The sequence below is a fragment of the Danio aesculapii genome, chromosome 7 (assembly GCF_903798145.1).
Source record: "Danio aesculapii chromosome 7, fDanAes4.1, whole genome shotgun sequence".
Classification (NCBI taxonomy): Eukaryota; Metazoa; Chordata; class Actinopteri; order Cypriniformes; family Danionidae; genus Danio; species Danio aesculapii.
The window spans coordinates 67,387,286-67,402,151 of NC_079441.1; the positions used below are offsets into that span (position 1 = coordinate 67,387,286).

A 14,866-nucleotide genomic window follows, 5' to 3' on the forward strand; every position below is an offset into this window, starting at 1 on the left:
CATGCTAATTAATTTGTTTGCTCAAACATTCAAATATTTGTAATTTTATGCAAAGACTGTTCTTGAAAAAAACATGGTCTAATATACTTTGTTAAAATAGAAAATACAATAATAATAATGTTTTTAAAGTACTACTACACCAACTATTACTAATATTCATTAATTTTCCTTAGGCTTAGTCCCTTTAGTAATCAGTCACCACGGTGGAATGAACCGCCAACTTTAAGCCGCAATCCATTACTGGGAAACACCCATACACTCCCATTCACACACATACAGGCAATTTAGCCTATTCAAACACCTATAGTGTATGTCTTTGGGCTGTGGGGGAAACCAGAGCACCCGGAGGAAACCCACGCTAACATGGAGAGAACATGCAAGCTCCACACAGAAACGTCAACTGGACCAGCCGGGACTCAAACCAGCAACCTTCTTGCTGTGAGGCAACAGTGCTAACCACTGAGCCACCGTGCTGCCCTATTGCTACTAATGGTAATAATAAAAATAATAATAATTGTGTACGGATTTTTATACTTGTATTTTACTTATAATCTTAATTAGGCATTGTGTTGTGTTTTAGGCCACAATGAAATGCCTGTTAACGTTAATGTTATTACAAACATATGCAGTCTAATGTCTAATTATTTGCCAAAATATATAGTTAAGTCAGAGTGGTATGAATACCCAGTGGTATGAATAATTTCAGGCTTGACTGACTGACTGACTGACTGACTGACTCACTCACTCACTAACTGTATATATATATATATATATATATGTATACTGTATATATGTATATATGTATATATATATATGTATATGTATGTATATATATGTATATATATATATATATATATATATATATATATATATATATATATATATATATATATATATATATATATATATATATATATACACATACATACATATATATGCACAGTTGAAGTCAGAATTATAAGCCCCCCTTTGATTTAAATGTTTTTTTAAATACATTTTTATTTATTTAAATTTTTATTTTATAAATATGTAACACTGAACCACAAGTCATACGAGTCATACTAATGCAAATTGAGATTTATGCATAATCTGATTATGATTATTATAAATAAGGTTTTAAATTAATGTGTGGTTTGTTAGGATAGTTAGGATAGGATAAATAAATAAATAAATAAACATTGAAAAAAATCACTTTTAAAGTTGTGCAAATGAAGTCATTATGACTGCATATTACTAATAAAAATGTAGTTTTGATCAATTTATGAGAGGATGTTTATAAAATGACTTCCATGATTATGATCTTTACTAAATATTTTACTGATTTTTGGAATAAAATAAAAATAAATTAATAAATTGAATACATTTTTGACCAACTGTATGCACTGTATTTTTGGCTATTCCCAAAACCATACCAATGCAACATAAGACTGTCTTTGTGGTCCAGGGCCTTTTCTTAAGGGTGGCATGGTGTCTTAGTGGTTAGCAGTGTTGCCTCAAAGCATGAAGGCCGGTAGTTTGAGTCCCGGCTGAGCCAATTGCCATTTCTGTGTGGAGTTTGCATGTTCTCCTCGTGTTGGTGTGGGTTTCCTCCGGGTGCTTCAGTTTCCCCCACAGTCCAAAGACATGCGCTATAGGTGAATTGGGTAAGCTAAACTGGTCATAGTATATGAGTGAAAGTGAGAGTGTTTCCCACTACTGGGCTGTGGCTGGAAGGGCATCCACTGCGTAAAACTAGTGCTGGAGTAGTTGGCGGTTCAATCCGCTGTGGTGACCCCTGATAAATAAGGGGATAAGCTTATGAAAATTATGAATGAAAATAATTTTTTTTTTACTTACACACCTTAGTTGTGTGGTATTGTGGTTTAATGTTGGAGGAAATCTCTGTAAAATGGGCAACGTCTTAGTAATTTTCTGCTACGATCTGTTTTTCTCTTAGCGCAGTGCTGAAGTTTATCAATGCATAAATGCACTGTTTTCTGTACTTGCTTGCAACAAACTGACATTTTGTCATTTAATGGCATCCCGTTTTTTCTTTCTCCATAATTCTCAGTGAGTGACAGAGGCCAGGAATAGCACACAGCAAACAACTCTAGTGTGAGAGATCAATATTGTAGTGAGCTCCTTTAGATATACTGTCACATCTAACGTCTCTACAGTAGCAGTGATGTTTCCCTCTCCTAGCTAAATGCACTACAGACGCTCTAGAAAATTTGCCCACAAGGTAGGTTACAGATGCCATACTCGCAAATTACACACGACAAACTTATTTTAATGATTTTGTGCACTCGGACTCACCGACAGTCGACGAAGAGCAGCTGCAAAAAATCCCTTTCCTCGTTTCCTCGCGGACCTAAAAAGGACACACAAAGAAATAATCATAATCAAACAGCCTTCAATCAAATCTAAAATTCAATTTTCCTCATCCACTTCAATCAGCCGTCTCAAAGAAAACACCAAGGTCTCTAATCTCCAGGCTGACTGATCAACATTCTTACTCGAATACTTTCTGACTGGTCCCAATCATTTCTGGCCCCAAGGCCATACTTAACACTATATAAAATCAGCTTGTGAATAAAACCTTGTAATGGACAAGCCGGGGAAAGAACAAACCTACATTCATGACAATAGGAGGCATATTGTACCAAGGAACAAAGGTATACATATGACGACAATGGCATGAGGCCCAAATCCGCACGTGGACATTGAAAAACACAGAGGGTATGAGCGTTCATCTCCTAAATCAGCCTTTATGTTGAAACAATAATTACAAGAGCTCTGAAAAAAATTAAACAGTAAAATGACACAGATGACAAGTTAAGTAGCTACTCATTTTCTACCTGGATACAATGATAAATGAATTAAAGGCCATGGCTTTTAAAGGAAAACTCCACTTTCTTTTTTTGTGTGTGTGTGTGTGTGTGTATGTGTGTGGAAATAGTCTCACTTTACAACTCCGGTAGAGTTAAACAGTTGAGTTTTACTATTATTGAATCCATTCAGCCAATCTCCAGGACTGGCATGAGCATTCTTACCTTAGCTTAGCATAGATCATTGAATCGGATTAGACCATTAGCATCTCGCTTAAATTTTTTTTTAAAGAGATTTGATAATGTTCCTGTTTAAGGCTTGAGGCTTCTGCAATTATATTGTGTATTAAGACTGACAGAAAAGATGTTCTGATATCATGGAGCACCTTAAAATAGTCACCAGCTAGGTATTAAATGGTAAACAGTTGTAATATCATTACGCGCCTTATAGTTCCAAGCAATACTGACCTAGATAATAGCAACTTTTAATTTTCTGTTAATCTTAGTACACGATGAAACCACAGAAGAGTCAAGCTTTAAATAGAAAAATAATCAAAAGTAGTTTCTGAATTTTTTGAGCAAGATGCTAATGGTCTAATCTGATTCAATGGTTTATGCTAAGCTAAGCTAAAAGTGCTCCAAACAGACCCAGAGATCGGTTGGATGGATTAAAAATGGTAAAACTTAACTCTTAGTCAACCTTAGGCAAAATGATTTAGTTATTAAGTTTATAGTAATATCACTACAATAATATGGACTCCACTTCCACACAGCTCTTAGATCCGCTGTAAATGCTGCTCTGTGAATCAATGTCTATCTCCCCTGCATCTGTGTTTGTGTTGCCGATATGAAAAATCAAATGTAGCGCACAGAATGAAACTCCCCTTTTCATGCAAACCCTTCCCTCTTTCACCACTTGACACTCCCACCTAAACAAAGCTGGACTCACCCTCTTTCCTGACTTGTTTCAACCTAGAGAAGTTCTCAGTTTTCTGCTGAGACGGGGGGTTTCATGGTCCTATATCTCTGGGGGAGTTGTAAAATGACCCCAAATCCCCCCGCCCCTCAAAAAAAAAAAAGGATTGGTCCTTTAAAGGGACAGTTTGACCAACATTTCGAATCCTGTCTAATTTTTGTTACTATTTTTGTTCCTAACCTATATAATTGTCAACTGTTATTGTCAAACTTAAATGTCACTGTATTGTTTCCTACTATGGAAGTCTCCTATTTTGTTATTTTTCTTGTCTCTAACTTATATGATTGCTAAAATTAAATGTCATAATATTGTTCCCTACTAGGAAGTCTTCGTTTTTGTTATTATTCATATCCCTAACCTATATGATTGTCAAACTTAGATATCATAGTATTGTTTCCTACTATGGAAGTCTACTTTTTTGTTATTATACTTGTCCCTAACCTAAATGGCATAGTAATATTTCCTACTAAGTAAGTCTTTTTCTTTTTTGATGTTATTCGTGTTCCTAACCTATATGATTGCCAAACTTAAATATCGGTGTATTGTTTCCTACTATGGAAGTCTACTTCTATGTTATTAGTCTTGTTCCTAACCTATATGGTTGCCAAACTTAAATATCGATGTATTGTTTCCTACTATGGAAGTCTACTTCTATGTTATTAGTCTTGTTCCTAACCTATATGACTGCCAAACTTAAATATCGGTGTATTGTTTCCTACTATGGAAGTCTACTTCTATGTTATTAGTCTTGTTCCTAACCTATATGACTGCCAAACTTAAATATCGGTGTATTGTTTCCTACTATGGAAGTCTACTTCTATGTTATTAGTCTTGTTCCTAACCTATATGATTGCCAAACTTAAATATCGATGTATTGTTTCCTACTATAGAAGTCTACTTCTATGTTATTAGTCTTGTTCCTAACCTATATGATTGTCAAACTTAAATATCGGTGTATTGTTTCCTACTATGGAAGTCTACTTCTTTGTTATTAGTCTTGTTCCTAACCTATATGATTGCCAAAGTTAAATATCGGTGTAATGTTTCCTACTATGGAAGTCTACTTCTATGTTATTAGTCTTGTTCCTAACCTATATGATTGCCAAACTTAAATATCGGTGTAATGTTTCCTACTATGGAAGTCTACTTCTATGTTATTAGTCTTGTTCCTAACCTATATGATTGCCAAACTTAAATATCGATATATTGTTTCCTACTATGGAAGTCTACTTCTTTGTTATTAGTCTTGTTCCTAACCTATATGATTGCCAAAGTTAAATATCGGTGTAATGTTTCCTACTATGGAAGTCTACTTCTATGTTATTAGTCTTGTTCCTAACCTATATGATTGCCAAACTTAAATATCGATGTATTGTTTCCTACTATGGAAGTCTACTTCTATGTTATTAGTCTTGTTCCTAACCTATATGATTGCCAAACTTAAATATCGATGTATTGTTTCCTACTATGGAAGTCTACTTCTATGTTATTAGTCTTGTTCCTAACCTATATGATTGCCAAACTTAAATATCGATGTATTGTTTCCTACTATGGAAGTCTACCACTATGTTATTAGTCTTGTTCCTAACCTATATGATTGTCAAACTTAAATATCGATGTATTGTTTCCTATTATGGAAGTCTACTTCTATGTTATTATTCTTATTCCTAACCTATATGATTGTCTAACGTAACTGTATTGCTTCCTACAACAGATGTCTCCTTTATTGTTATCATTCTTGTTCCTTACCTATATGATTGTCAAACTTAAATATCAGTATAATTTCCTACTTTGGAAGTCTACATCTATGTTATCATTCTTTTCCCTAACTTTTATGATTGTTGAAATAACTTGAGGGTGACTCAATTTCAATTTTGGGTGAACTTTCTGTCTAAGAGCTTCAAGAACACATTGACTGGGTTGGTATCCTTTCTACACAAAGAATAAAACAGAAAATACTTCTGTTTCAGAGTGGAAATGTTGAACACTTTAAGACTGTATAATGTCACATTATCCTTGTATTTCAACAAAAATCATGATATGAAACATATTTCAGCACAACGCCGTCACATTATATATCTTTTCAGCTACGAGGGCCAATGTGCTAATTACTTCTGCTTTTTTAATAAGAGGGCACAGGCTCATATACACATCCAGACACACCGACAGATTTATGGTGCCCAGTGGAAGCAGCAGAGAGGACCCCTGCCTCCAGTGGCCCACCACAGCCGAGTGAGATATAGTGAGGTATTGATCCCAATGCCACTTCATTTCGCAATAACTATTACACAATATTCGCTTGCCCGCTCCTGGCCACTGATTTATACTGCCCTGTTATTTGCATTAGCAGTAAGTGTTTTTCTATACCGCAGCTATGGAAAGTCTTCTCAACAGATGAAGTAACACATCTACATTTCATCGATGCAGATTGTGCACACCTTTTATTCAATCTATATGTGCATGCATCCTTCCTGTTCAGCACTGGAACAATTGGATTTTTTTTACACTATATAGTTAACTAAACTTAAAATAAAACACCAAAAACAAGAAGTAAATAAATAAATGCATAGAATATCGGTTGGGTGATAAAATATTGATATTTATTGACCGAATATCATTGTCAATATCGAAAAAAAAAAAAAAGATTCGGTATGAAGCACTATAGTTTTATTAAAATGTGGCTGCTGAGCGCGTCCCTTGGAAGCAGTGCCAATAAGCTTAGGGCATAAGTTTGTCATTTCCAACTGAGGCGCTTGACTTATGTTTACAACCCAGGCTCATTCTGAAAACATAGTCCCGAGGACGTTTCTGGAGACCGCAAATTATGTAGCCGGAGGTACGTATGGCTGCATTTCGTTTTTTAAGCGAATGCTGTGGGACGGTATGATGCCGTTCCTTTTAGCGCTTGCCGGCTGACCGCTTACCTTCGTGTGGAGGGCTTTCCCGCTGCAACCAGTTTGTCCGGTTAGCTCGTCCTGTGCGTCGGCGGACACGAGACGCAGAGAGGAGCTGACCACGACGACTGGGTTCGAGTCCGGGGAAGAAAATGGTTCCAGAAATCAGGTGAGACTAAAACAGAATCCAAGAAATAAAGTGAAGAGGTTCATAACAGGGTGAGAATGTGGTAAAATTCGAAAACGTGGTAAAAAAATCGGACGAGGGCTTTTCCTTTTCTGGACGGCTTTTTGTAAATCGTTGGTTGGGTTTAGGGTGGGCGGGTCGATCTGTAAAATCGGTTGGGTTCAGGGAAGGAGGAGGGTGGGTGGGTCAGCCAGCCGATTGGCCGGTCGCCCAGTCAATCATTCAGCCAGTCGGACAGACAGACGTTCGTTCGACAGCGGCCTCTGGTGGGTTTACGCGAGAACAGCGCGGGCGTGAACGGCACTCGCGGGAGACGTCCGAGAAGCCAAAAAGGTGCAGACAGTGGCCTCTCGCGGATTCGCGAAAACCAAAAACTGCAAAAATTCGTACCTCCTGGGACATATTTCACGGTCTCCAGAAACGTCCTCGGGACTACTTTTTCAGAATGAGCCTGGGTTGTATGTTTAGCAAGTGGCTCACATCTGACTCATTTTCCCAACCCAGGCTCATTCTGAAAACGTAGTCCCATGGACGTTTCTGGAGACCGCGAAATACGTCCCGGGAGGTAGAGTATTTTTGCAGTTTTTGTTTTTGCGAATCCACAAGAGGCTGCTGCGTGTGCTTTTTTATATCTCAAATTTCTCTCGCAAGTGCCGTCCGTACCCGCTGTTCTCACGTAAACCCACCAGAGGCTGCTGTCGACCGAGCGTCTGTCTGACTGGCTGAACGACTGGATGACTGACTGGCCGGCTGACCAATCGATTGACCCACCCTCCTCCTTCCCTAAACCCAACCAATTTTATCGATTGACCCGCACATCCACTTACTTCCCTAAACCCAACCAACGATTTACAAAAGCAATCCAGAAAAAGAAAAGCCCTCGTCTGATTTTTACCACGTTTTCGGATTTTACCACATTCTTACCCTGTTATTCACTTGGGTGGAACCGATCTTCCACGGACTCGAACCCTATCGTCATCGTGGTCAAATTCTCTCTGTGTCTCAGGTCCGCCAACGTACACGACGAGCTAACTGGACAACCTGGTTGCAGCGGAAAAAGCACTCCACACGAAGGTTAGCGGTCAGCCAGTAAGTGCGAAATGGAACTGCGTCATACTGCCCCGTAGCGTTCGTTAAAAAAAAATAAAAAAGCAGCCATACTTCTCCAGAAACGTCCACAGGACTATGTTTTAAGAATGAGCCTGTGTTGCATTTTCCAGGTACACCTAGCTGAAAACATCTCAACTTTTCAGAAGGCGGCGAGTGCACCTCGATTCATGTAAGTAGAACTAACCAATCTGCTTAACACTTTATATGGAATATACACATTTCAGTAATAACGGCAGACTAATTACCTCAGACAAACACGTATCCAAACAGTGCAGCGCTTTTTACTTTTTTTTCCGAGAAAACGCTTCATGGTTGGTTACGAGAGACGCCAGGGGAGCGTCAGCGCAAGCCTATATTAATGGTCAAGGAAACCATGTGCTCGCGCTTGCCACTTCAGGTCAGAATAACAACACAAGCGTAAATAAGTGCGGTGGCTAGCAACAGTGAAGAGATTGTAAATTAAAAAGGATGTCGCCAGAGTGGCTTTTTGGTTTCTTTTCTTGTGCATCCCAGCCACTAGCTCCCCATCTGAAAGAGTTTTTAGCATAGTCATCCAACTTCACAATTCTTAATGTTCAGTATGTATTTGTATAATGATGGCTGGTTCCTTTACCTAAAAGCTCAGATTTGATTATCATAATTTAAGAGTATGAGGTTTCAAAATCATTATTATTGACACCTTACAGATGTTGATCTACCTTAGTTGCACTGACACTGAAATTTAAAAATGTCCATTTCCCAATAACATACTTAAACAGCGCTGATTTGCCACTGCAGAACTTTTTAAGTTGATTCAACTTAAACTGAGTCAAGTACAGTACTTTGGTTCAAAATTGAGTCAACTCAAAAAAGCTCGGCAGCAAGTTGCTTTACAATTTTGAGTCGGGTCAATGTGTAGCTTGTAGAGTATAGAGTCAATCTAGGGCCATACATACTAGCAACATAAAATAAAGTTTTGCAAACAAAAATAAAGTATTGAGCAAAAAATTGTAAAATTTCAAAAAAAATAAATAAATAAAATCGCAAAGGGAAAATTTTTTGAGAAATAAAAATGAATTTTGAAACAAAAATAAAAAACTCCTAATAAAAATCAAATAAAATAAATAAATAAAAATAAATAAAATAAAACTCAAAAAAATATTACAAATATTACATTTTTTATCAAAAAAATGTAATATTTGCAATTTGTCAAAAATATTCTTATATTTGCTAAATATTATTTCCAGTATTGCCTTTACAAAACCTCTCAAGTCAATTGGAACGCTCATTTTGATTTGCAAGTTTTACTGTTTGAGATTTAAACATCCCCTCAAAAAACAAAGGATTCAGGTATTTTACTTAATCTCGATTAGATTTATGACAGCGATTCATGGCTAATTTCCCTTGTGTGACGATGTCTCCAGCTGATGATGTTGCTTCAGAGAAGGCATGTCCAGATATGCCGTGCACACCCTAGTTCCTGTGACTCCGCCCCCTTGTCAGATCAGGGCCAGAAAGTGAAACGGACAGAAATGTGATGTGCAAAAAGAAAACATCATCACAAACTCATTGTTGACTGAAAAGCAAATCAAAATGAGCGTTGCAATTGACTTGAGAGGTTTTGTAAAGGCAATACTGGAAAAAAATATTTATGTATATATGTATAATATATATACACAATATATATGTACATTTTTAACAAATTGCAAATATATATATTTTTTGCAGTACTTTATTTTTGTTTGCAAAATTCCTTTTTATTTCTCAAAACTCAATTTTCATCTTGGAGTTTTTAATTTTTTTGTTCAATCATTAATTTTTTAAAAGCGAAACCTAGATTGACTCCATAGTAGGGCTTCTCAATATATAGTTTCAGCATCTGCTATTGTCACATCTCGGGACATCAAGCAATACCAAGTAAATTTAATTAATTTAGACACAAGAAATTATAAAGTTTATAAAGATATAATGCATTTTTTTACATTGTAGGAATCAAACCAATGCAATGGGGGTGCAATTGCACTGTTTGTACAACAGGAAGGCTGTTTGTTTTCCTCTCTGATTGGTCAGCATCAGTTGTTGGCGATGCATGCAATCAGTGGCTAGTGTCTGCCAGCAGCTCATCATGCCAGGCCTAAATCAGCAGACCACCTAGCGATGGGGGTGCGCATGTTCAAGCCGAAAGCGTGCCGAAAAAGCGGGGGAGGGGTGTCAGGAGCCACGTGCCGAGCGGAAATTCTCATACATGTCCCCTCTGAGCTATGCCCGCCTGGCTTGCCCACTCCAGCTCGCTAAACAAAAGCACTAAGCAGCCTTAATTGCTACTCGGCTGTTTTGCATCTGGAGGGTGTCAACTCGCCGCTGATATGTAAATCAGCAGCCCCGCCTCCCGCTCCCCCACCCACTGCCAGGGCATAATAAGCTCTTTATCTGCATACGGGGGCGGGCAAACGAGCAGGCCGGCTGCCAAGTTTGCAGGGGCTGGTGAGTGTGGCAATGCGGAAACAGACACTTGTTGCCATAACGCCAGGCTGTTATGCCAAGCAGAGCGGCACGCGGGCAGATGGCCGGGCGAGCAGACAATCAGACGCTCTGCCACTTTAATACCAGCAGGAGAGAAAAGGCACGTGGCGCCCGGGTCTACAATTCACTTCATTCATGAATAGAGTCCATTCATATGCACAGCCTAGGCTAATTTTATGCTAATTTGCGCAAGGGGAGGAGGCAATGGAGTTAAGTGGGTGTTTGTGTGTATTGAGAGTGAGGCTGTTGGTGGGTAAAAGGTCTGAATTAGACGACTAAAGAAACGCAGACTTAACCAGAGGTCACGGGAGAAGAGATTTGTGAGAACGAATGTAAAAAATGCTGGCTTCCACACATCTGATTTGTGTTGGGACAACATGAAGGAATTAGTTTAACATATTAGTTTATTACTAATTTAAGTGACTTGAACATAACACAATTTCAAGAGTTCACACTTAGCTCACGATTTATACATAGCTTGTTTGGCGTGCTGTCCCGGGAGAGAGCCCTGAGCTCAAGGTATCCTCGAGCCCAGGGCTCCCTCCTTTTACAGGGCGAGGGGAGACTGAGCTCAGGTCAATCTGAAACTCCCCCGCTGCTGAGGCCAAGGTAAACTTCCTGAGAGTAAGACATTAAAAAAAGATTTAGGATTATTTTATCTATAATATAGAGCACATTTGCATGGTGGGAGGAAACCAGGGAACCCGGGGGAAACCCACACGGAGAACATGCAAACTCGGCACAGAAACACCAGATGGCCTAGTGAAGACCCAACGCCATTGGTATTCTTGCTGTGAGGCAAACGTGCAAGTCATTAGGCCACCGTGCCGCCCATTCTTGATAAAGGTGGAAGAAGGGGAGGAGGGGGGTTTCTTCCGGACGAAGATAGTTGTAGAGAGGAAATGAGGATATACATAGTGACTTGGGATCCTTTGATTGGAGGATCATAATTAGCTAATGTGGACCAGCTGGGTCAATCATGAGCACATGCTCCTCTCGAAACTAGTTTAAAATTTAAACTTCACTAAGTTGTCCCCCCCCAAAAAAAAACTCAAGAATTGTGTTGTTTTGATTAATTTTAAGTAGTTTGAACAAGCAAAAGTTTGAGTGTACACTCAAAAAACAGTTATTATCGCTGCTTGTTCAAACTACCTGTTTAAAATCAGCTGAAACAACCCAATTCTTGTCATTTCTTAGGCCAATTTATTTGTTTTATGTTCACTTAAGTTTGTAAACCATTAAGTTAATTTAACCCTTGTGTGGTGTTCGTATTTTTGTTACTCAGCCAATGTCCATGGGTCTGGTGGACTTGCTAGAGTTTTAGCTTTCCAAATTAACACTATCAAACAATTTTATGTTAAATTACTCAACAAATGTTTACTTCATCCCAATTATAAGCCATATGAACAGCAAACACGGTTAGTTTTTCCCCTTTACCTTTGTTAGATCACATTGATGAATTAACATGCTTCTCGTTTTTTACAATTTCTTTTATTAATGTTATGAAAAAAATAAAACCCACAGATTTGTTTTTTCGTATTGTTCCCACCATGGTCATGGACATCGTCATCAGAAGCTCCTCTCTCTTCCACAATCAATTGCAAGGCCCTTGCAGCTGATAATCTTTTGGCCATCTTGATCAGTTGTGATAAGGAACCTCACTGGCAAAGTCTTATTTATAATATTATGCCCCTAATGTGCAGATGGGACAGGGTGTGAGGAAATAAAGCTTGGTTCCTGCAAGAGAGAGGGTAAAATGTGCGGGAATGTAAGAGCAGACAGTGTTGATAGTTGAATTTTCAACAATGTTGCAACTTTGTGCGGGAGCAGGAGAGGGAGGTGAAGAAAACAGCAGTACCAGAAAGGAGGAAGACAGAGTGTAGGAACACTGGACCTATACGCTTTCAAGACTTTTATTAGACCTGGGTCCAGTGGACCCGAACACCTTGTATGTAATGTAAATGTGTGGGGGGAGGTACAGTATGCGGTCATTGAAAATTTGTTCGGATTTATATTCTTCACAGAAAATAAGCCAAAGCCAATGAATTTCAGGTTGAAAAAATAATTCATTGTTTGATTTTTTAGCTTGAAAAAAACTGAAAACGGGTCTCAGATATCCGAACACCACACAAGGGTTACACGTTTTGTATTGGGACAACATGAAGGAATTGTGTTGGTCCAACTACCCGGGGTGCGTTTCCCAAACAATGACATAACTCGCAGCTGAACTATCGTAGTACGATGCATTGTTTGGGAAAAGAACAATGTAGTGATGAGTGTTTCCCAAAACCGTAGCTGCTTTGTCTCAGATCATTCATTTGAACCACATTAGTTATAAAGTAAAACGTGCACAATGACGCTCTAAACGAGGTGGAGTAATGAAAACCCATCATTTGTTTTGTGTAAATTATATTGTTTTACACGCACAGTCATAAAAAATATATATTACTGCAGCTTGTTCAAACTACCTGTTTAAAATGAGCTGAAGCAACACAATTCTTGTCATTTCTTTGGCCAATTTATTTGTTTTATGTTCACTTAAGTTTGTAAACCATTAAGTTAATTTAAGCGTTTGTGTTGGGACAACATGAAGGAATTGTGTTGGTCCAACTACCAGGGGTGCGTTTCCCAAACAACGTAACTTGCAACTGTAGTATCATAGTACTATGCATCGTTTGGGAAAAGATTGGTGTAGTGATGAGTGTTTCCCAAAAACCATAGGTGCTTTGTTGCAGATCCATCAATTGAACCATGCTAGCGATAACATAAAACGCCCATAATGGCGCTCTAAATGGGGTGGAGTAACAACTTTTTTAGAGAAAATTTAATAACTTATTTTGTTTTACACGCAAATGCATTTAAAAAAAAAAAATCCAATATTACGGTAAAACATGCACTCGTTTTCAATATTAATTGAAGTTTAAATGGCACAAATGGGGCCTGTTTATGTTTCCTTTACAAATATTATTGAGAATATTCCACTTTCTATTCTAAAACATAAAACCACTTAGCTAACACCTATCTAATCGTATAAATAAATCATATAAATCGATAATGGTTGTAATTTACAGTGGGGTACTTATTAAGAAATGAAAAAAATCCTACTTAATAATAATAATAATAATAATAATAATAATAATATGTAGGATCATGTTTATTTATTTATTTTATTATTATTTTTTTAAGTCTACTTTTACAACTTTGACACATCCAATACACTGTAGAAATGTTCTAACCAACAGGGCCATGTCACATACAGTATAAATACATTACTTAATAAATAACCAATTATATATACATTTCTTAAAAAATAACCAACTATAAATTAAACGCATTGACGAATGCTATTTATTTTTGCTTTCACAAGCTTTGGAGACGTAACGTAAATTTCGCTTTTAAATAATAGGTCACCAATAGCTTTATATATTATATATATATATATATATATATATATATATATATATATATATATATATATATATATATATATATATATATATATATAGTTGAATGTATATATACAGTTGAAAACAGAATTACTAAAACCCATGAATAATAACACTGACTTCAACTGTAAATATATACAGTTGAAGTCAACTTAATTGTTTTATGTTCAATCCACTTAAATTTGTAAAAAATAATAAGTTAACTTAATTCCTTTATGTTGTCCCAACACAAATCGATTGTATGGAACCCAACATTTTGTTTCAGTGAATGTATAATATACTTGTGCGTAAATTGTTGTCTTTTATTATTATTTTCTTTCATTTATTTCTTTATTTTATCATTTAAGCCTTCTTGTCAAGGAATGTACATGCTGCTTCTTGCTAAAAAAGCAAAAAAGAGAGAGATTTGTGAGCTACTGTTTAAAAATAATAATAAGAGAACTTTAATAGTGCGGTAATGATTGAGTTTTATTAAAATATATCATAAGTGACATCAATATAGATAACAGTTTAAAAGCAATTAAGGGCTTCTTCTTTTGGGGGGGGGCAGGCAAATATATTCCCCCTTTAATTTTAGATGAAGAGGAAATTAAATTTAGTGACTTGATACAAAATGCATATTCATTTTTTGATTAAGTCGTTGGGTAGAAAGATATCAATATTGAATTAAACCTCACAGAGCTACGACGGGCGAATCAAATCCAGCAAAGACTCCCAACAACATCATCACCTTTATCACGCTCAGATTTACGGGGTTTAAAGGTAAAGGGTGATGAGCTGAAATGCTGAGCTATTACTCCAGCACGTGCACATGTGTGTGTGTGTTTCAGCGCAGGGCATGCTAAAGTCACATCCCCTGGAGCTTTAAGTGTCCCCACGCTCACACCACTCCCATCAACATCTCGCCTTAATGCATTTTCTATACCTGCCTGTGTCTCAGCTCT

General features: G+C 37.3%; 1 long non-coding RNA gene across 1 annotated transcript in view; it reads right to left on the reverse strand.

Annotated features, from left to right (window-relative positions):
- LOC130233002 (uncharacterized) overlaps positions 1–14,866 on the reverse strand; it is a 102,907-nt gene that overhangs the window by 55,829 nt on the left and 32,212 nt on the right. Inside the window, exon 2 of the long non-coding RNA XR_008838161.1 lies at positions 2,296–2,350. This is a non-coding gene — a long non-coding RNA (uncharacterized LOC130233002). The remainder of the gene's footprint in view (positions 1–2,295; positions 2,351–14,866) is intronic.